Consider the following 23,818-nt stretch of genomic DNA (forward strand, 5'->3'; position numbering starts at 1 on the left):
TCTTTGCAAAAAAACCAAAAAGGAAACATTTAGCTTTTACTATTATCATTTTGTTACAAAAATAAAATATAGATTTGGAAACCCCTTTTAAATGCATTATGATGACTTACAATAATATTAATCTCAAAAGGAAAGTCTATGTGTTTTTATATAAAGAAAAGAAGAGGTAGATGGTAGCAAAAGAGGTATATATAAATATTTATAGCTTTTTAAATGTTGTTTGGACAATTTGATTTATACAAAAAAAATAATAATGTTCACAGTTCTGATAATACTAATATACAGAAAAGGAGATCTGATTAATCCCCTAGCTAAGTCAACCAAACACAAAAATACATATATATATATATATATAAATAATATATATATATATATATATATAAATATGTATAAATATATATCCTTTTATTTACTGAAAATAAACCCTGTTTATTCCCAAGTTTAACTGTGTTTCTTTCTGTTCCTCCCAAACCCACACACACACACACACACACACACACACACACACACACACACACACACACACACACACACACACACACACACACACACACACACACACACACACACACACACACACACACACACACATATATATATATATATACAACAAGTTACATTTTAAAACAAAGGAATTTTCGCATTAAACAACCCCGAGAAAATCATTTAAACCAAATCCTAAATCTTCGAGGGGTTTAAACCCCGTTTTAAATTTCATAGCAAAGAAAAAAAAAATGTTACACGATAAAGGAAACGAACAAAGCTTTGCACGCAGGGGGCGCCGCGCTCTGGCGGCGGCGGCTGCAGCCTGCGGCACCCGCAGGCTGCGGGCGGCGACGTCTGCAGACTGCGGGAGCCGCAGCCTGCGGGCGGCGCTGTCCGCAGCCGGCGGTGCCGCGCTGCCGGCTCCCTCTCCCCCTCCGCTCCGCCCGCCGTGGCTCATCACAATGCAACATAAAGAACGGCCCCGGATTGGTTGCTTCAACCACTCGGCTCCCTTCCTCCGCTGCGGCTTCCAAAAAAAAAGGAGAAAAAACAAACGCGTGGAAAAATAAAATGGGGAGAAAGGGAGGCTCGGCTGTGGGGGTTCGGCCCTACGTGCCCGTCCTGTGGCGGCTGTCCCTGCACTCGTACACACTCGTTTAAAAATAAAAATAAAAATAAAACAAAAAAACCCCACATACACACACACACCCTAACCCTAATTTCAGGGTTAGGGCAAAGACATTGAGTACTTGGGGTTGTTTTAAAAAAAAGAGGGAGATAGATAAGGGGTGGGAGTTTTAAATATAAAAGGGGGGGGAAATGATTTTCAAAAAGGATAAGTATCACTTCTTCCCCCTCCCTTATGATAAATAATTATAAACTCATTTTTATAAAGTTATAAGTGCATATATAGATAAATATGTAAATATATATATATATATATACAAATATATATATATATATATATATATTTATATATATATATATATATATATTTATATATATATATATATAAATAGTAGGAATAAATTGGTATTTAATTTGTATTAAAATTGTTAGATGTGAAGATAAGTTTTGAACACTTTTGTTAATATTGGGCATAAGAAGAAGGAACGTTATAGAAGGATTTTAATATTAGGTGAATTAGTTTAAAAGATTAAAAAAAAAAGGGGACGTCAACACTAAGATTTTTGTAGGGCCAAGAGGGCCAATTAAGTCCAAGGATATAAAGTATCTTTATGCCATGAGGTTTTTATTTTTAGTAAAGTGTTTTAATGACGATGTTAACTAAACTTAAAATTCTAGTGGATAAGAAGATAAGATAAATTTAAAAAAAACGCTTAAATTTGAAATTAATCGTTACACTTGAACTTTTAATTATTTATTAATGATGCTTAGTGATTTCCCTTTTTGGAGAAATATTTGCTCGTTGATAACTTAGTAAACCATGTTTCCCAATTGAGTATAATTACCCGTTTTATACAAAATAGTTATGACCTAACCCAAAATGCATTATTTATTTAAGCTAATCGCACTTAGTTGATTTTATTAGTTAAGTAAGTCGTTAATTAGTTAAGTATTTTAAAAAAAAAAAAATTTCCGTTCGTGCCCAAAAGTGGGCATGACATTTTGGTATCAGAGCAAGGTTGCCAACACTAGGGAACCTTACTCCATTACGTTTCGCTATAATTATTTAATTAATTAAATTGTATTTAATTTTATTTTTTTTAAATTAGCTAAAATACTTTCTCCTAAAAAATTAAGTTATTTATTTCGTTTTATTTTATTTTCTTAAAAAGGATGCCTCCAACTACGCGACAAGCTCGCAAACGTGGTAGAGGCCCTAGGCGTGCACGCATGGCACGCGAAGAGGTCATTAGGGAGGAATCGGTTCAGGAAGTGAACCCAGTAGCTCCTCCTGAGCAATCAGTTGACCCAAACCGAGACATCTTGGTAGCTCTTCAGAACCTGATTGGACTAGTACAGGATAGGCTTCCAGCAGTAGATCACAATGTTGAGAACCAGAACTCAGGAAGTCATAGAACAGTGGAATGAAAGCAGAGTAGGAGTCCACCTCCTAATCCCGTAGAGAGTCAGGCTGTGCATGAGCCCGAACCCATTCACCTACCAGCACCACCTCCAGCTGTAGCACCAGTGTTTATTGAGAGGGCACGTCGAGATCCAGGGGATCTAATCAGAGAGGTTATGCGTCTTCAGCCACCATCATTTGGGGGATCTACCGATGGGGTAGAGGCAGAGGCATGGCTTTTAAGCCTGGATAGGTGCTTTGCGTTGCGCTCTTATGAGAGCAATCTAAAAGCACGTGCAGCGGTTCACCTATTGCGAGGAACAACCTCCACATGGTGGAGATAGGAAGAATATAAGTGTGGCTTAGAGATAGAGACCCTCACTTGGGAGATTTTCATAGAGAGATTCAGGGAGAGGTATTTATCAGAGCATTTCAGACAGCGTAGGGTGGATGAGTTTCATGACCTCTAGCAGAAGGGTATGTCAGTGACACAGTACGAGAACAAGTTCTTTGAACTATTACCTTATGTAGACTACCTGAAAGATGAAAAGCTTCTCTTCAACCAATTTATCAGAGGATTGAATTCCGGCATAGCAGGACCAGTGAGAATGGCCGCTCTAGGGAGCCTCTGGGTTGCCGTGGAGAAGGCTTTGATAGCCGAGGAGATTCAGGCTAGACCACATGACTCGAAGGATCGGTTTCAGAACCGTAAGCCTTCACCATAGACTTATGGGTTTCAGAAACCCCATTGGAAAGGTAACAATAGGCACTCATCAGGGTTCTCCAAACCCCCTCCTCCACAACAGTCACAGCAAAACCAAAGGAAAAAGCCTCCGTAGAATTAGCAGGGCACAAAGCCCAAGCAGTGGCAGTCACAGGGTCAGAGGCGAGATCAGAGATCTCAGGCTCCTTACACACCTCCGGCTAGGACTCAGCAGTCCTCTAGAGGTGGGTACAGTGGTTCTAGTAGGACAGGGGGACAGTCTTTCTCCAGACCTCAGGGAGTGCAGTTTTAGGCATGAGGTCCTTGCTTCACATGTGGAGCCATGGGACACATGGCGAGAGAGTGTCCTCAGGGTCAGATGACAGGGAATCAGAGGATGGCAGCATCAGAGCCGACAGTTGGGGACATGGGCAAGTCCCACAGAGTTTTCGCAGCGGTTGACAACCGCCAGGCAGAGCATCAGGCCACGGTTATTGAGGTAGCAGTGTATCTATACTATTTGACTCAGGAGCTACTGATTCTTTTATATCTCCGTTGGTTGTGGAGCGTTGCGGGCTAGTGGCAATTAGGCAAGAGGTCAGTTGGGAAGTGGAATTAGCTTCAGGGGCTAGAGTGTCAGTGGAATCAGAGGTTAAGGGATGTCAGATTCAGTTTGGTAACACCACCACCCTAGTAGACCTTAGAGTTACACCACTCGGATCATATGGCATTGTACTTGGCATGGATTGGCTTTATGCCCACAGAGACAAGATGGATTGTTGCCTGAAAAGGATCGAGTGTGAGGATGATCATGGCTCTCCTATAGTGATCATTGGAATTCAGAGACCCGTGTCTCTTCGTATGATCTCCGCCATGCAGCTTAAGCGGAGCATGCGAAAGGGATGTCAGTTATTTGCCATCACCATTAGTGATAGAGAAGAAGAAGAGGAAAAGGAACCATCTATTGACGACCATCCTATCCTTAGAGAATTTTCAGATGTATTTCCTTCAGAGTTACCTGGTATGCCACCCCGTAGAGAGATTGATTTTCATATAGACCTTGTTCCAGGAGCCGAACCAATTTCAAGAGCACCATATAGAATGACTACAAATGAGCTTAATGAGCTCAAGATTCAGCTTGAGGAACTCCTAGAGAAGGGCCACATTTGCCCTAGTGTATCCCCTTGGGGTGCACCAGTCATCTTCATGAAGAAGAAGGATGGATCTCTCCGATTATGCATGGATTACCGTCAGTTGAACAAAGTAACCATCAAGAACCGATATCCATTGCCCAGGATCGACGATTTGTTTGACCAACTTCAAGGTGCCAAGGTATTTTCCAAGATTGATCTAAAGTCAGGGTACCATCAGTTGAGGATAGTGGAAAGTGATATCCACAAGACCGCATTTCGCACTAGGTATGGCCACTATGAGTTCACCGTGGTTCCATTCGGTCTTACGAATGCTCCAGCAGTTTTTATGAGTCTCATGAATGGAGTATTCCATACATTCCTCGACCGCTTTGTGATTGTGTTTCTTGACGACATTTTGATATATTCACGGAATGAGGAGGAACATGAGGAACACTTGAGACAGGTTTTGCAGTGTTTGAGGGAAAATCAGTTGTATGGCAGTTTGTCAAAGTGTGCTTTCTTTAGAACTGAGATCAAGTACCTTGGTCATGTTATATCCGGTGATGGGATCTTAGTAGACCCATCAAAGATCAGAGCCATTATGAATTGGCCAGCACCTACCAGTGTGACAGAGGTCAGAAGCTTCATGGGCTTAGCAGGTTATTACCGACGTTTTGTTGAGGGATTCTCTAGAGTTGCTCATCCTATCACTTCTCTTCAGCGCAAAGGGAAGAAGTTTGAGTGGACAAAGAAGTGCGAAAAGGCCTTTTAGGAACTTAAAAAGGGCACTTACTACCGCACCTATCCTTGTAGTACCAGATCCTTCAGCTGATTTCATGGTTTGCACAGACGCTTCCCTAGAAGGTTTAGGAGCAGTACTTATGCAGAATGGCAGAGCTATAGCTTTTGAGTTTAGGAAACTCAAGACTCACGAGCTTAATTATCCTACTCATGACCTTGAGCTTGCAGCCGTAGTACATGCACTTGTGAGATGGAGACATTTCCTTTTGGGTCATCACTTTGAGTTGCACTCAGACCATCAGAGCCTTCAGTACATATTTACTTAGCCGAATCTTAATGCACGACAGAGGAGATGGATGGAATTCTTGTGTGAGTATGATTTTGACGTTCACTACATCAAAGGGAAAGAAAATGTAGTTGCAGATGCTTTGAGTAGGAGACGTCATGAGGTATACACCATGTCTATGAGCACAGATTTGAGAGATCGGATCATGCAATGACTGCCAGAGGATAGATGGTATTTAGAGGTTTGCCAGGCTATTCGATCTCAGGAAACTTTAGATGGGAAATATGTGGATTATACCTTAGAGTCCGATGGTTTATTACGCCATAGAGGGCACATCTATGTACCTTCTTCCAGGGGATTGTGGGAGTTCATTATCACAGAGGCTCATAGAGCTCCTTATGCAGCACATCCCGGAGTCAAGAAGTTGCATGCAGACTTGAGAGAACTATACCATTGGCTAGGAATGCGACAGCTTATTGCCGAGCTGGTAGCCCGATGCCTTGAGTGTCAGAGAGTCAAGGTGGAGCACTGCCATCCAGGTGGGTTGCTCTAATCTCATGCTATACCAGAGTGGAAATGGGACACTATATCCATGGACTTTATCATTGGTCTCCCTATGTCATCCCGCCGCCATGATGCCATCTTGGTGACGGTTGACAAGTTGACCAAAGTGGCTCACTTTTCACCAGTTCGTACCACCTTCACAGCACCAGCAGTAGCACAGGTGTTTTTGCGAGACATTGTCAGACTTCATGGTGTTCCACGTAAGATCATTTCTGACAGGGATTCCCTCTTCACTTCTTCTTTTTGGAAGGCATTACAGGCAGCTATGGGTACCAAACTCAATTTCAGTACAGCCTATCATCCGGAGACGGATGGCCAGACAGAGAGAGTTAATCAGGTGTTAGAGGATATGCTTCGCATGTATGTCATGGATCACCAAACCAGATGGGAGGAGTATCTTCCCTTAGTGGAGTTTGCCTATAACAATGGGCATCACACGTCCTTGGGGATGCCACCCTATCAGGCATTATATGGCAGGCCTTGTAGAACACCATTGAGTTGGGACCGCATAGAGGACAGAGTTTCTATTGGTCCAGAGATAGTTTGGGATATGGAGCAACAGGTGGATTTGATTAGGCAGCGTCTCAGAGAGGCACAAGATAGACAGAAGAAATACGCAGATGCAAAGAGGGTTGATCATAGCTACTCAGTTGGGGACAGAGTCTTCTTGAGAGTGCGACCGCATAAGAGTCCAATCCGTTATGGAAAGGGTTCGAAGCTCGCACCCCAATTTGTAGGACCATTTGAGATCCTTGAGAGGATAGGGTCAGTTGCCTACCATCTAGCATTGCCACCTAGCCTGTCACGCATCCACGATGTGTTTCATGTTTCAGTTTTGAGGAAGTATATCTATGATGAGTCTCATATTCTAGATTGGGATGCCTTGCAGGTGGAGTCGGACGGGCAGCTAGCTTTGGAGCCCATTCGCATTTTGGCACGCCGGACGCTGAGCCTTCGAGGGCGAGAGCTGGACCAGGTTAGGGTCCAGTGGGATTGTTATGATGAGGTCACAACCTCATGGGAGGATGCAGCACTTATGAGATCACAATACCCCCACCTTTTTGATGAACTCCAGGAGGAAGTTCATGCCTAGAGGGGGAGGGTGTGAGGCCCTACCCCGATTCAGTTTGACATTTTCAGTTATTTGCATATTGAGACTATTATGGATGCTTTATTTTATGTTTATGGACTTAGAACTTATATGATTCCATGATTTGGATCACACTGACATATGTTGATGCTTTATTTCATGCATGATGATTATGAAACTTTAGATATGTTACTAGATTATAATTACATTATGATGGTGAATGTCATTATTGGAAATTTGCAGGACTTCATATTGATGATAGAAAGATGATGTTTATTTATGAATGGTTCAATTTTGGAAAATTATGTTGATTGCTTATGTGAAATTGAATTTGAACGAATGAGATATTGAATTAGTGTTGTCAAATGTATGAGTGTTTGAAGTGTAATGAAATCCATGTATTTGATTATGTATAATTGTGATTATTGGAGTTACTAATGTGTTAATTGAGATGCGCAGGAAAATTATCCATGTGACGATGGAATTTATATGGAGAACCAAGCCTAGACCGATGTGCGTTTGTTAAGCCGGGAGTTGTCTATTTGGAGAGACAACACCCCATTGTAATGTATTTTATTTGTGAAGTGTATAATGCTTGAGTGTTAAAAATTAATTTGTATGTATATGTGTAATCCTACAAGAAACAAATTCCATGTGTGATTTTTATATTGTGTTTTTATTGTGTCACTTGACACATGTGCTGATTAAGTGTCATTGATTTTGACTTGTCTCTTGGAGGGAGTTTTGTTTCTACCAAAGCCATTCAAAAAACATGAGTGTGGTCCCAAATTTGCCTTGGTTAGGGAGTCTTGGGAGTGGTCAACTCAAGGTTGACCCGTAGGTAAACTTCAGTTGGGTTTCCAAAGGGATTAATGGACTCCTAGGGTAAGTTTTTAGGCTTTTCCAAAGGTCCAAAGGGTATACCTATGGGTTAGGGGTATTTTGCAACATGTGGCTTCTCCCATGTGACTATGTAGTCACTTCAAAAAGTGGTATTTTCAAGATGAACGAAAATTCAACTTAGAAAGTTCTTCCTAGGATAGAGAACCTTCCCTTTAGAAGTTAAACTCTCTTCCCCATCTTCTTCCACCTTTTCCCTTTCCAATTTTGGTAATGTGTAGGAGTTTGGGAAGGGCAACCAATGGGAACTCACACCTCACCCAAGGGGTTGGGAAGTATGTGAGAGGCCTTCTTAGGCAAGAATTTGGAAACTTAGTGAGTAATCACCCACTCTCCAATTCTTGGAGATTATGCTTGTTTTGAAAAAGTTAGTAGGAGATTTAGCACTTTTGGTGGAATTTGGAGAAAGTTAGTGTGGAATTGGGCAGCTCATCCCCAACTAATTTTAGCAAACCTATTGGCAGAATAAGGTTGGTTACTTCTTACCTCCTCTTGTTATGTTAGTTTATGTTGTTTTGTAAAGGAAAAGAGTTGCTTGTAAAGAATGTGTTTTATAAAGTTTTTGTTGAAGTTAAGAATGTGTAGTTTTCTTTTCTATGAGTTTTGGTTTTGTGTTCCTTGTTGTTTTGGGAGTGTCCAAGATCTCCTACTCTTGGGAGGGTAGGAAGATCTTGGGGTGGAAGGAGTATGACAGCCATGGGTGAGAGGCTCTCCTTATGGAGAGTGTTCTCAAGGGTGTCCTTGGTGACCCTTGATGCATAGCCTTGTGTATGCATATGGGGGTCATAAGGGGAGTAAATATGGCCTTGAGCCTTTTGGGGGGCATAAGGATTGTGGAAGTATTTGGTTGCATTTGTATTGCCATGAGGTGGCTTGTATTGTTTTTTTTTTGGCATGCATTCTCCCCATTGGTACTTGGTCCACTTCCACCCATGGAAGAGTCACCATGAAAGTGGTGAATGTGTAGCTTGGGAAGGGAAATTTGAATGTAAGTGTTTTCCTATGTTTGTGTAGAGTTTGCTTGTTTGCAACCCGTCTAGTGCTTGGTTCTCCAAGCTCGGGGGTGGCTTCTAGTAAGCCTAGGCTGGGAGGTGAGCTTCCCATGGTCAAAAATGTGTTTTATTGCAGGTTGCATGGGAATGGGAAAAGAAGGATTAAAGGATTATGTTGCTGTTTTGTGTTGCAGAAAAGTGCCTCAAAAAAAAAGATAGATTCAATGTAGTAGTGAGCATGTGTAGTATTTACTTTCAAGAAAGAGAAAGTGTTGTATTATTCTCAAGTTACTATGTAGAGCAAAAAAAAGCATTGTAGGGATTTCATCCCATATGTATTCATTTCTATTTTGTATTTAAATCTATTTTGTATTTACATTTGTCAATGAATATACATGCTTTTCCCTACTTGGTAGTTTTGCAAAAGGAAATGAAAATGTTAGTTTGCATCTAGATTCTTAATGTTTTTGCATTAAAAAAAAGAGAACAGTATGCACTTTTGGGAAATCTGAAAATTATTATTAGTTGTAAATCCATATTTCTTTTAGTTGAGCATGTTGTTGTAAATTTGTTTAAAAAACAGTCTTTTATTTTTCTGTTTATTGCAGAAAAGAAATTTATTAAATTAGTTTATTCTTTGCAAAAAAACCAAAAAGGAAACATTTAGCTTTTACTATTATCATTTTGTTACAAAAATAAAATATAGATTTGGAAACCCCTTTTAAATGCATTATGATGACTTACAATAATATTAATCTCAAAAGGAAAGTCTATGTGTTTTTATATAAAGAAAAGAAGAGGTAGATGGTAGCAAAAGAGGTATATATAAATATTTATAGCTTTTTAAATGTTGTTTGGACAATCTAATTTATACAAAAAAAATAATAATGTTCACAGTTCTGATAATACTAATATACAGAAAAGGAGATCTGATTAATCCCCTAGCTAAGTCAACCAAACACAAAAATACATATATATATGTAAATAATATATATATATATATATATATATGTATAAATATATATCCTTTTATTTACTGAAAATAAACCCTGTTTATTCCCAAATTTAACTGTGTTTCTTTCTATTCCTGTCAAACCCACACACACACATATATATATATACATATATATATATATATATACAACAAGTTACATTTTAAAACAAAGGAATTTTCGCATTAAACAACCCCGAGAAAATCATTTAAACTAAATCCTAAATCTTCGAGGGGTTTAAACCCCGTTTTAAATTTCATAGCAAAGAAAAAAAAAATGTTACACGATAAAGGAAACGAACAAAGCTTTGCACGCAGGGGGCACCGCGCTCTGGTAGCGGCGGCCCCAGCCTGCGGCACCCGCAGGCTGCGGGCGGCGACGTCCGCAGACTGCGGGAGCCGCAGCCTGCGGGCGGCGCCGTCCGCAGCCGGCGGTGCCGCGCTGCCGGCTCCCTCTCCCCCTCCGCTCCGCCCGCCGTGGCTCATCACAGTACAACATAAAGAACGGCCTCAGGTTGGTTGCTTCAACCGCTCGGCTCCCTTCCTCCATTGCGGCTTCCAAAAAAAAAGGAGAAAAAACAAACGCGTGGAAAAATAAAATGGGGAGAAAGGGAGGCTCGGCTGTGGGGGCTCGGCCCTGCGTGCCCCTCTCGTGGCGGTCGTCCCTGCACTCGCACACACTCGTTTAAAAAAAAAAAAAGAAATAAAACAAAAGAACCCCACATACACACACACGCCCTAACCCTAATTTCGGGGTTAGGGCAAAGACATTGAGTACTTGGGGTTGTTTTAAAAAAAAGAGGGAGATAGATAAGGGGTGGGAGTTTTAAATATAAAAGGGGGGGGAAATGATTTTCAAAAAGGATAAGTATCACTTCTTCCCCCTCCCTTATGATAAATAATTATAAACTCATTTTTATAAAGTTATAAGTGCATATATAGATAAATATGTAAAAATATATATATATATATATACAAATATATATATATATATATATATATATATATATATATATATATATTTATATATATAAATAGTAGGAATAAATTGGTATTTAACTTGTATTAAAATTGTTAGATGTGAAGATAAGTTTTGAACACTTTTGTTAATATTGGGCATAAGAAGAAGGAACGTTATAGAAGGATTTTAATATTAGGTGAATTAGTTTAAAAGATAAAAAAAAAAAGGGGACGTCAACACTAAGATTTTTGTAGGGCCAAGAGGGCCAATTAAGTCCAAGGATATAAAGTATCTTTATGCCATGAGGTTTTTATTTTTAGTAAAGTGTTTTAATGACTATGTTAACTAAACTTAAAATTCTAGTGGATAAGAAGATAAGATAAATTTTAAAAAAATGCTTAAATTTGAAATTAATCGTTACACTTGAACTTTTAATTATTTATTAATGATGCTTAGTGATTTCCCTTTTTGGAGAAATATTTGCTCATTGATAACTTAGTAAACCATGTTTCCCAATTGAGTATAATTACCCGTTTTATACAAAATAGTTATGACCTAACCCAAAATGCATTATTTATTTAAGCTAATCGCACTTAGTTGATTTTATTAGTTAAGTAAGTCCTTAATTAGTTAAGTATTTTTAAAAAAAAAAAATTTCCGTTCGTGCCCAAAAGTGGGCATGACATGTGTATGCCTTCAAATCAAAGTTTCCTCCATATGGATACCATAATCCATAGTAAACAGTACCTTTTAGGTATCTAAAGATTCTCTTGGTTGCTATCAAGTGTGTTTCCTTAGTGTTCTTCTAGAATCTAGCAACTATCCCAACCACATGGACTATGTCCGGCTTGCTGTGAACAACATAGTGCAATTTCCCAATCATTGAACTATATTCCTTCTCATCAACAGACTTAGATTCATCTTCCTTGGACAACTTACAACCTGTAACCATTGGTGTCCCAACTAGTTTACAGTCACTCATGCAAAATGTCTTCAAAACCTCTTTCACGTACTTAGACTATGTAATGGAAATACCATTCTTAATTTGCTTTATCTGCAAGCCTATGAAAATTTTTATTTCCCCTACTAAATACATTTCAAACTCATTTTTTATTTCCTCTGCAAAATTGTTGCTAATGACATCATTACTTCCAAATATAATATCATCAACAAATACTTCACAGACCAGTATTTCATCTCATTCATTCTTGAGATATATGTTACTGTCATCCCTAGTTCTCAGAAAGGCTATCTTCATTAGATGTGTATGAAGCCTTTCATACCATGCTCTGGGTGCCTTCTTTAATCCATATAAAACCTTATGCAATCTGCATACCATGTCTTTCTCATCAGTCAAAGTATAACCATCTCGTTGCTCTATGTATACCTCTTCTTCCCATATCCCATTAAAAAATGTAGAATTAACATCCATTTGATATGCATTGAAGTTTTTATGGGTTGTAAATGCAAGTAAAGTTCCGGCACCTTCTGGTCTTGCTACTAGTGCAAACATTTTTTCATAATCTTCTCCTTCTTCTTGCACATAACCCTTGCACACTAATCTTGCCTTGTTGCAAACTACAACACCATCTTCATTCAACTTGTTCCTGTATACCCATTTAGTACCTATAACATTCTTATTTACTGATCGAGGTACTAGGGTCCAAGTGTTTTTCTTCTCAATTTGATCCAATTCCTCCTCCATAGCTTTAGCCCAATAATCATCACCAAATGCCTCCTTAGCAGTTCTTGGTTCAATGGTAGAGATAATGCAAGAATTCTCTTTTATTCTTCTTCTTGTTAGCACTCCAACATCCTTATTTCCAATAATCTGCTCAGGATTGTGATTCAGTCTCACATCTAGGAATGACATGATCATTATCTTTAGGTTCATCTTCTTTGTTGTCATCATCTTCTTCTGGATTTATCTATTCTAGTTGGTCTGATGCATCAGAATTTTCTTTGCCAGTTTCAAATTTCACAGTTTCTGGTTCCAAAAACAAAATGCGAGGATCTTCATCATTTTTCTGTAAACTGGTTCCTTCTGAGACTTCAGGAAATTCATCCACATGAGCATCAACACTCTCAACAATTCTCTGTGTCCAGTTGTTAAAATATTTGTAGGCCTTACTCTTGGTGGAATAGCCAAGAAATATGCCTTCATCACTCTTAGCCTCAAATTTGCTAATGTAATCACCTCTTTTAATAAAATATTTTCTTCCAAATATCTTAAAATAGATAACATCAGGTGATCATCCATACCAGTATTCATAAGGAGTCTTTTCCTTACCTCTCTTTACCAGAACCCGGTTCATTGTGTAGATAGTTGTGCTGATAGCATCTCTCCAAAAGGTTTTTGCTACACCTCCTTGTATCAACATTGTCCTAGCAGCTTCTATTAGGAATCCCACGGATACTTAGAGGGGGGCTGAATCAATATCTAACTGGTATATAGAATTTCTTAACTTAAAACATGCAGAACATAATATAACAGTGTACCAGTATGCAAGAAATAATGCAATAAACAGAATCAAGAACATCCACATGAAAAGCACACCATAACACAAGGTTTTAACAAGGAAACCTGGTGTGGGAAAAACCTTGGTGGGATTTGTGACCCACAATATTCACTCACTGACCAATAAGAGAATATTACTTACAATAGGGGCTTGCACATACAGGAAGGCCAACTGCCTAGAGCTCACTGCTCAATGGGAAGTCACACTGACTTACAATGAGGATTATACAAATCCAATATCTTGTACTGCTTTACAATAGCATCTTTAATGCCAGATTCAGTACCAGTTCCTGCTATGTTCTTTACATATACCACTTAACCTATATTTCACATAACAAGTCTGCCTAATATTTTTCCTTAATGCTTACACACACACTTCAAATGGCTATAATGATCTCTTTTATATATAAGAGTCATTTTACAACTTGCCAAGTCATCTTACAAAGTTTTACAATAATAAGCAAAATATAATATAACAAAATCTTGTCAGCCTCTGTGCCAGTATACTTCCTTTCTTCTATGTCGGTGCTAGTGTCCTAAGTGCCAGTGTAGAGTGTGATCTACTGATGTCGGTATAATGCCTTTGCTGGTGACATAGGATTGCAAGGTTTCCATCAATGACAAAACCTTTGATCACATACAATGTCTCATTGGAGTGTGCATATGCCAACAATCTCCCCCTTTGGCATTGATGGCAACACTCATGAGAAATTTCAAAAGATGTATCTAAAAATGTGAAATCCAAAAAAATTGTTACCAAAAATGTGTGAGCTCCCCCTGAGCATATGATTCCTGTGATTTGAATTTTCTCATCCCACTACTCCCCCTTTGGCATCAATGACAAAGGTTGTCAAGATGTCAGTAGAGTTTATAGTTTCAACCTTGTAACTGGGTGGTTACAATTTGAAAAAGATCTCCCAAAATCAAGTTTATACTATCCATAAACTTTTTGCTATCCTTTATTGTTGTCTTTGTTCTCTTCACTGTACTGGTGAGATGTTGCAAATGCTCTGCTGGTGTTTTCTTTCCCTGTATTAGTGCCTCAGATACTTCCTTTCGTAGAAATGCTAGAGAGTCAAATCTTGGACTTAGTTTTAATCTCAAATGTTTTGCCTTATTCACTATTCTTTCTTTCTCTCTTTCCAATTTAAGTAGTTCTTCTTCAAAATTTGTTATCTTCTCCTCAAAAACTGATAGTGTATCCGACGAGTTAACAAAATTATCTACAAGATTATTGATCTCATCCTGTACCTTGCTCATTTTCTTGTCTATATCTATAGTCAAAAAGTTTGTTTTACAAGTATCTTTGTACAGATTTTTGTACTCTTTCAATAAATTACATAATTCCAGTAGAAGTGTGTCAAAATCTCTGTTACACTTTTTTATTTCCTCATCAAAGAATTTCTGTTTTTCAACTTCTACTTTATCCTTCAATGACTCTTCCTTTATTTTCTCAATGTTTTTTGTGATATATTTACACAGTGTATCAAGTTCTCCTAAAGAATCCTTATTGTCTATATTACAGTTAGGAGCAATTACCTTCAAAATTGGTATGGTATCAACAATTGCCTTGTAAGCTTGTGAGCTGCAGTCGGTTATTTTCTTGATTGAATCTAATAGTACCTTAGTCACATTAGTTGATTTGTATCCTAATGATGAACCAACAATCTGAGTACCGGTGGAAGTAACCAAGCTTGTATTGACCTCAGGTAGATCTGTTTGTGTTTGCATTTCTTTAAGCAATGGTTTTTCTACTTCATTAGTTGCCGGTGGCACTGTTTCCTTGTGTACCTGTTCCTATTGTTGTTCCGAAGACTTTTGCTCTGATTGTTTCTCTATTTGTTGCATTGTCCCAGTCTGACTCTGAGTCTCTACCTTTTTCTCTTTGTATTCTGTCAGTTTCTCTTGTGTTATCAGTTTCTTTAGCTACCAGAGGCTCACTAGCCATTTCAGTCTTATCAGTTGTATCTTTGTCTACCACTATGTTAAACTTTTGAGTATCAACATCCACAATACATAAGACTTCAGGATTAGGATTATCATCCTCTACATCCATACTCTCAGCTTCCGGTTGATCATCTGTAATTGTTGTTTTTACTTGTGGAGTAAAAGGAGGTGGGGGTAAGTTGTCTCGAACCTTGATATTAGGTGGTCCACCAACTTTACCTTTACCTTTGTCTCTATCTTTCTGATAAACTTTTATGGGTTTGGGGTTCCTATACTCTTCCTGTTTTTCTTTTTCAACTAGGAATATATCCCATCCATTTTCTATCTCCTCAGTCACCTCATTAACTCTTCCAACCATTAAAGCAATGCCTCGGTGTGCAGTAGAAAATACTGCCCAGTTGGCTTGAGAAATTAGGTCATTAATTTCTTTGGGTGAGTTTACTGGATATACAACAAGTAGTTTTTCAATTTTTATTTTCTTGTCCAGTTCTATTACTGCTTGTCTTCTTGCTTCTAGTCTTCTAAATAGTTCATCTAGAATTTCATTGACTACTTCCATCAAAAACTTGTTATACATATCCATATGCAATATAACACTATTTTCAACTCGTTCTTTTTCATCAGCTGTTAAGGTGTCATATATTTTCTCTATGTTCTTCAATTTACCTTCCTCTGTAATTTCATTCAGAAGTATATCAAGAGGGGCCAAGTCTTTGTTTGTCCTCTTCTTCTTTGGTGTAGCCTTTCTTACCAGAGATCTCACTACTTGTTGATTTTGTCTTGTCCTCCTGGGTGAGGGTGTGGTTGCTAGTGAGGGATCTCTTTTTCTTACAACTCTTTTGAAAGTTGCAGGCAAGTCACTCCCTGAAGAAGTACCTACCGGTGATAGGTGAGTTTTAGGTTGTGGAGCTGCTAACTCATCCTCTGTTATACCGGTTTTCTTCAACACATCTTCTTTGATGGCTTTTGCTTGTCTGGAACCTTTCCTTACAACTGCCTAAACCTTTTTCACTCTTTTTTTTTTTTATTGTATTTGGCTTTCAATAGTTTCTGCACTACCAAATATTTCTTCCTTAGGTTCTCTGGGGGCTTCTAGAAGTGCTTTAGCATATGTTTCTATTATATGATCATCTGTTTCATAGCCTATCTCAGTTACCCAAACTATCCTAGGGATGATTGCTTCCATCCATATTTCATCCTTCTTGATTACAAAGCATATTTCATCTTTGTAATTGTCGACAATGTTTTGTGATAACCTGATTATTTTCTTCATTTTGGCCTTTAATGCTTGAAAGAAGTCATGAATATTGTTTTCCTTGTCTTCTCCCATGTTACTGAATAGTTATGTTAATTGTTTGCCTACTAGTATGTCATATCCAAGTTCTTTATAGCCTATACCAGGAACCTGTTTTGTTATATGTAGCATCAGACATACTAACAGATTTCCAAACTTGAAAGTTCCTTTCTTGTCCTTCTTAATCTTTCCAAGGTTGTCAATTAATTCATCTTTTAACCATTCACATATATCAGTTTTTGCATTATCTATGACCATATCATAAGCACTCTTAATGCATAAACTTGAAACTAAATTGAGTCTATTTGCATGAGTAGCTTTATACCCTAATATCATGCTGATAAATCTCACATTAATGTATGTTATATCATTAACTCTTAGGGACCTCTTGTCGAATGTTGCACCAGTTAGGTTTGTAACTAGGTCATTGGATACCTTCTTGGTTTTTTCTAGCCTTTTACCAGTGGTCGGTAACCTTGTGACAGCTTTCATAGCTTCCTTAGTGATTTTGTGGACTGCATCTAACTAGAAAAATTCACCATGTACCCTGCTAAAGACTATCCTAATCACATCCTTGGGGAATTTAGGAATGTTAAGGATCTCTGTAAATCCTAGGGTCTCAATGATCTTGTGTTCATCTTTTACATTGCTAGTTTTATCACATATCACAATTTTAAACATGGTTTTAATCTCTTCATCTCCTAGTTCCTCAATGTTGCAGTGGATGAACATTCTAGGGTCTTCAGCATAAACAACTCCCTTAGGAATTTGAGAAAAAGCACCTAAGGTATCATCTTTCTTTGCTACTTTGGGAACTAACTGAAATATGGGCCTAGGTCTTTTTATCACTTCAACAATAGTAGGGTTTGCTATATATTCAATTGCAGAGGTGGATGCCATGATTAAATACCTTTTACTACTTTTAGGATGGATGATTGCTTGGAGTGTTCTTGCTTCTTGCTCGAAATGCCTTAACTCAGAATCTTCGCGCTCTTCATAAGTTTGAAATCTCGGTGAAGTGAAATGTAGCCAAAATCTTGGTTTTATAGTGTCTTTTTGCCATCTACCACATTTATTGTATGCCGGTTAAGTATTCACTTAACATTGTTTGCTGGTAATAATTAATTTCCAACTTCTTATCTCTAACTGAGGGAATAATAGCACGTGTCATTAGATTACCAAACCCTCAAAGAAACTTTCTTCAATTAGATGAAGAACTTCCTACTGGTGGAGCACTACTCTATCCTTATGGTGAAGCATCACTCTGTCCTGCCGGTGAAGCATTGGTTTGTTCTACCGGTGGAGGAGTATTCCCAATATTTAGATCAGCTTTTCTAATCCATTGTTTTGAGAATTCTTGCTTAACCTCTTCAACTTTTTCTTTAACTTTCAAGCTAGAACTTTTGTTGTCTACTGGTGTTCCTTTGCTTCTATAGAATTTAGCAATATGCCCAATCTTGTTACATGCATAACAAGTTACATTATTCTTCTAAATAGCTTTCCCATAACCTATGTCGGTTTGTATTCTGCATTGACTAGATAAATGTCCAAATCTTCCACAAACATAACATCTCACATTCATTCTATAGTTTTCAGAGTTGTGACCTACTTTGTTGCATTTAGAACATTGACTGGTGGGTGTGTTGATATTCTGATAATTTCTAGATCTACATTCATTTGCTCTATGACCATACTTATTACAGTTAAAGCATTTTCCATTGAATTTATAAGCATTAGGTTGTCTTACCGGTTTGCTATGATCCTGAGTATTTGCAGTACCAGAGCTTTCACCAACTTCAAAGCCAATTCCAGAATTGTCACCTTTAGGTTTTTGATTCTTCAACAAGGTGCCAAGTTCCTTTGAGCTTTTCTTGAATTTTTCTTTGTGTTGATTTGCAGTTTCTAGTTCTCTTTCTAAGACTTCTTTTTGTCTCATCGGTTCATTTAAGTCATTCTAAGTATGCATCAGATCTATCTTCAACATGTCATTTTCATAGCTAAGTCGTGTGTTCTCATTTGCTCCATCACTTAGTCTTCTGCTCAATTCTTCTTCATTCTTCTTCCTATCCTCAATCTCTTTGCAAAATCTCATAGTCATATCATGCATCTCATTCTTTGTTGTCATGTTCTCTTGTTTCAACTTGCTTATCATATCATTTAGTGATTCCTTTTCATCATTCTCATTTTGCAATTTTTCACAAAGTTCTCTTCTCTTATTTCTTGCAACAGTAAAATTTTCTTGAAGTTCCTAAATGATATCCTGAGCTGGCCTTAAATCATCTTCTAGTTTGATATTTTTCAATTTCTCTGCATCATAGTCTGTAAGAGCTCCTTCCAGTTGCTTCATCAGATTTTCCATCTTTACCGGTGTTAAGATCTTCCTCAAGCTGTTAGGATTCTGAAAATAGAGGACCAAGCTCTGATACCAATTGTTAGGAATCCCATAGATACTGAGAGGGGGGGGGGTGAATCAATATCTAACCGGTATATAGAATTTATTAACTTAAAACATGCAGAGTATAATATAATAGTGTACCAGTATGCAAGAAATAATGCAATAAATAGAATCAAGAACATCCACATGAAAAGCACACCATAACACAAGGTTTTAATGAGGAAACCTAGTGTGGGAAAAACCTCGATGGGATTTGTGACCCACAATATTCACTCACTAACCAATAAGAGAATATTACTTACAATAGGGGCCTGCACATGCAGGAAGGCCAACTACCTAGAGCTCACTGCTCAATGGGAAGTCTCACTAACTTACAATGAGGATTATACAAATCCAATATCTTGTATTGCTTTACAATAGCATCTTCAATGCCACATTCAGTACCGGTTCCTACTCTATTCTTTACATATACCCCTTAACCTATATTTCGCATAATAGGTCTGCCTAATATTTTTCCTTAATGCTTACACACACACTTCAAATGTCTATAATGATCTCTTTTATATATAAGAGTCATTTTACAACTTGCCAAGTCGGCTTACAAAGTTTTACAATAATAAGCAAAATATAATATAACAAAATCATGTCGGCCTCTGTGCTGGTATACTTCCTTTCTTCTGTGCTGGTGTCGGTGTCCTGAGTGCCGGTGTAGAGTGTGATCTGCTGATGCCAGTATAATGCCTTGCCGGTTACATAGGATTGCAAGGTTGCCATCAATAACAAAACCTTCAATCACATATAATGTCTCATTGGAATGTGCATATGTGAACAACTGCAACAACTGATCAGTTGTTCCTTTCTATGATACCATTCTGTTGTGGTGTCCTTGGTGCATAAAGTTGTCATTTGATACCATTCTCTTCACAATACCTAGTGAATTCCTCAGAAGAAAATTCACCGCCTTGATATGTCCTCAAACATTTTATCTTCTTACCACTCTCTTTCTTAGCTAAGGCCTTGAATGCCTTGAACTTACCAAAAGCTTTAGTCTTATCCTTCAAGAATGTGACCCACATCATCCTTGAGCAATCATCAGTGAGAATCATAAAATATATGTCACCTTGAATGCTTTTTGTTCTTATTGGTCCACAAAGATCTGTATGAACCAAATCTAACAAGTGCTTTGCTGAAAAGGATTTTCTTTTCAAAGTTGAAGAAGTCATCTTTCCTAACTGACATTCTTTGCAAAGAGCATTAACCGGTTTGTCTAACTAAGGAAAACCTCTCACTGTCTTGGACTTACTTTAACAATGTTATCAAAGTTTATATGACAAAATCTCTTATGCCAAAGCCAACTATCATCTATTATAGCAATAAAATAGTTGTTAACTTTAGAATTAAAATGAAATAGGTTACCTTTAGTTTGTTTCCCGGTTGCAATCAATTCAGCTTTGTTGTCAAAGATTTTGCACATACCATTTTTAAACTCCAGTGGGTATCCTTTGTCATTGAGTTGTGCCACACTCAAAAGACTATGCTTTAGTCCTTCAACCCAGTAGACATCATATGTACTTCTCTTCCCATTAAGAGAAATAACTCCTTTACCTTTAACTATGTAGGGTGAGTCATTACCAAATCTAACAACATCACCATCAAATTCTTTCAAGGAAAGAAATTTGCACTGATCACTGGTCACATGATGTGAACAACCACTATCAATGATCCAATCATCAGAGTTATCCATCATGGATACTAATGCCTTCTGGTCTGATATCTTCCTTAATAGCTATAAACACAATATCTTCACTAGCATCACCTTCATATTCTTCATCAGTGATACCACTATCAATAGCAATAAGACAATCTCTCTTGCCTTTACCCTTATACTTCTTGAATTTATCTATCTTGTGTTCATTTTCACCATTAGGACAATTAGCCGATATGTGACCAATCTTGTTGCATGCAAAACATTTAAAGGTAATTTACCTCTGTATTTACCAATGCCTCTAGGCAATCACTTTGCTAATAATGCTTCAATCTCTACTAAACTATCTTCATCATCAACATCTCTAATAGATCTAGATTCATAACCATGACTACTATCTCTACTTTTTCTGATAGATGGGTTAGAGGGAAAAGCTCTAAATATAGACTCAAATTTCTGTACACTACCATCATAACTATTTAATTAAAAAGTAGTAAGCAAGTGTCAATGATGGAGTTAAGAGTTACATTAGTTTTGTCAATGGACTTCAGCTCGTGAATAGCTGCAACTCGAATAGCATAGACTGGTAGCAGGGTTCTCAGTACCTTATTGGTTACTGTGGCATCTTCCACTTTCTCTCCTACACTCTTAATTTCATCGACTATCTCTTTTATCCTTTGACCATACCGTTGGATATTCTCACCTTCAAACATCCTCATGTCATCAAACTTTCCTCTTAGACTCTCTTCTTTAGCAATCTTAACATGTTCATCCCCGGTATAAATCTCTTCAACTTTTTTCCATACTTCATATGTAGTTTCAAGACCATGAACATCTACATATTCAACATCAGATAGGGAACTGATAATATCCTCAAATGCTTGATGATTTTCTTGTTGTTCTTTCTTCTGATCATTACTCAGAATTACAGTAGGTGCAATATACTTAGTATCTATATGATCCCAATACTGACTTCTGAGACTCTTGATGTAAATCTTCATTCTATCACTCTATATCCTATAGTTTTCTCCATTGAACTTCGAACCTTCCTTCTTCATCATGATCTAGAAAATCTTTTCCTCAAGCTATTAGGCTTAGACCTTAGAGGACCTGAGATTCTTTGATACCAATTGATGGTATGATGAAAGAATAAATATCTGGTAGATTACTAAGAGGGGGGGGGTGAATTAGTAAATAGAAAAACTAATGCAAACTTCCCAAACTCAAACTCAAACATACAATGTAAACTTATCAATGAAATACCACTGTCAGATCAATGTTGATAAGAATACCGGTTGACTGTTATAGGAACTTAATAATAAATAACATTTAACTTGTAAACATCCAAATGTTTTATCATATGCCAATGCTTCATTTCTCAATGCTTTTGATTATCATGCCTTATCGGAAATAGTTAAATAGTTAATCAAATCAACCATAAAATCATAACCACAAAAACATTCACCACATGACACAAGTATTTATACGTGGAAAACCCAAATAGATAAAAAACACGGTGAGATGGGACTCACAAGATAATATCTGAACTCTTATGAAGTTTGCCTTGTTAGGAGCCACTCTTGTTAAATCTTTTACAAAAGTCCTATTAAGAACTGATCCTATTAGGAATTACCTAGTTAAGGGATTGACTACAAATGCCTTGTTAGAAGCAAATACCCTATAAGGAGTAGCCTCAGTAGAGGATTTGAAAATCCAATCTAATGGACCACCTTGTTAGAGGATTTAATAAGTAACAAAGCTTGTTAGAGCTTACCTAGTTAGGGGATTTCAATTCTGCTGCAATTGTTATAAAACAATAGGAGTTTTTTGATATGTCTGAATAGAACTACACGTGCTTGATCAGATCCATTTAAGCTTCTATCTGCCTTTACTCAAACTGCAAACTCATTCTCCGGTTTGGCAACCACACATTCAACTGATTTCTGCCAACTCTTGCCAACCACTTCACAAAACAACTTCATTGACCTTAAATACAAATCAATTAGGTCGGTAACACATCAAAAATCTAATCCTCTCATCGAGATTACAAACAAGTTTGTACAAGCATGACTGTTGGATTTCATAGCAATCTCTACACATCAATCAAGAAAACCTCAACCGCTCTTTGATTATCACTTCATCGATCTTTGTAAATCATCACACATTTTGCATTAGATGCAATACACTTTTCTCATTCCCTAGACAAATAATCACACCAAAACATTTTGAACTTGTCTTCATACAATGACCTTATGTGTCACCATTATTACCGCTCAACATCAGATCATAAACCAACATAACCAATTCAAAAACCTTAATCGGTTAGGGTTTAACAAAAATAACTGGTAGGGTTTACTAGTTACATGACATAGAAAGGGTTTAACCTTTTACTCCAATTACCGGTTTAACTCACAAACTTACATACTGGTTTACAATAACCTTCACTAAGCTCTTCCTACCGGTTATAAGATAATATAAAAAATAACAACAATATCAACAATATCATTACCGGTTCAATTAACATCAATGACAACATAACATATCATTAATGCAATCTTCATGCAAATGCCAACAATTTAAATTTTGAGTGCATTGTAAAGATTAGTTCAACTAAGGCAATTAGAGATTTACCTAAGATTGTGAAGCCTCATAATCCGGTATGTAAGGAATGCCAAATGGGTAAGCAAATCAAAACTTCTTTTAAGAGCATACCTAATAAATCTAATGATATTCTTGATTTAATTCATACTGACCTATGCAGTCCTACTAATACAAGAAGCTTTCAAGGAGATAGATATTTCATGTTAATCATTGATGACTATTCTAGAATGATGTGTGTTGCTTTTCTAAGGGAGAAATCTGAAGCCTTTGAGAAATTCAAGATCTTTAAAGCTATGGTTGAGATAGAGATAGGGATGAAAATCAAGTGTCTGAGATCAGATCAAGGTGGTGAATTCACATCCGGTGAATTCAACAGCTATTGTGAGAAAAATGGCAATAGGAGAGAGTTATCTGCATTCCAAACACCTCGGTAGATTGACATTTTGGAAAGAGAGAACATAGCAATTTTGGATGTAGCCAGA

The sequence above is a fragment of the Cryptomeria japonica genome, chromosome 9 (assembly GCF_030272615.1).
Source record: "Cryptomeria japonica chromosome 9, Sugi_1.0, whole genome shotgun sequence".
Lineage (NCBI taxonomy): Eukaryota > Viridiplantae > Streptophyta > Pinopsida > Cupressales > Cupressaceae > Cryptomeria > Cryptomeria japonica.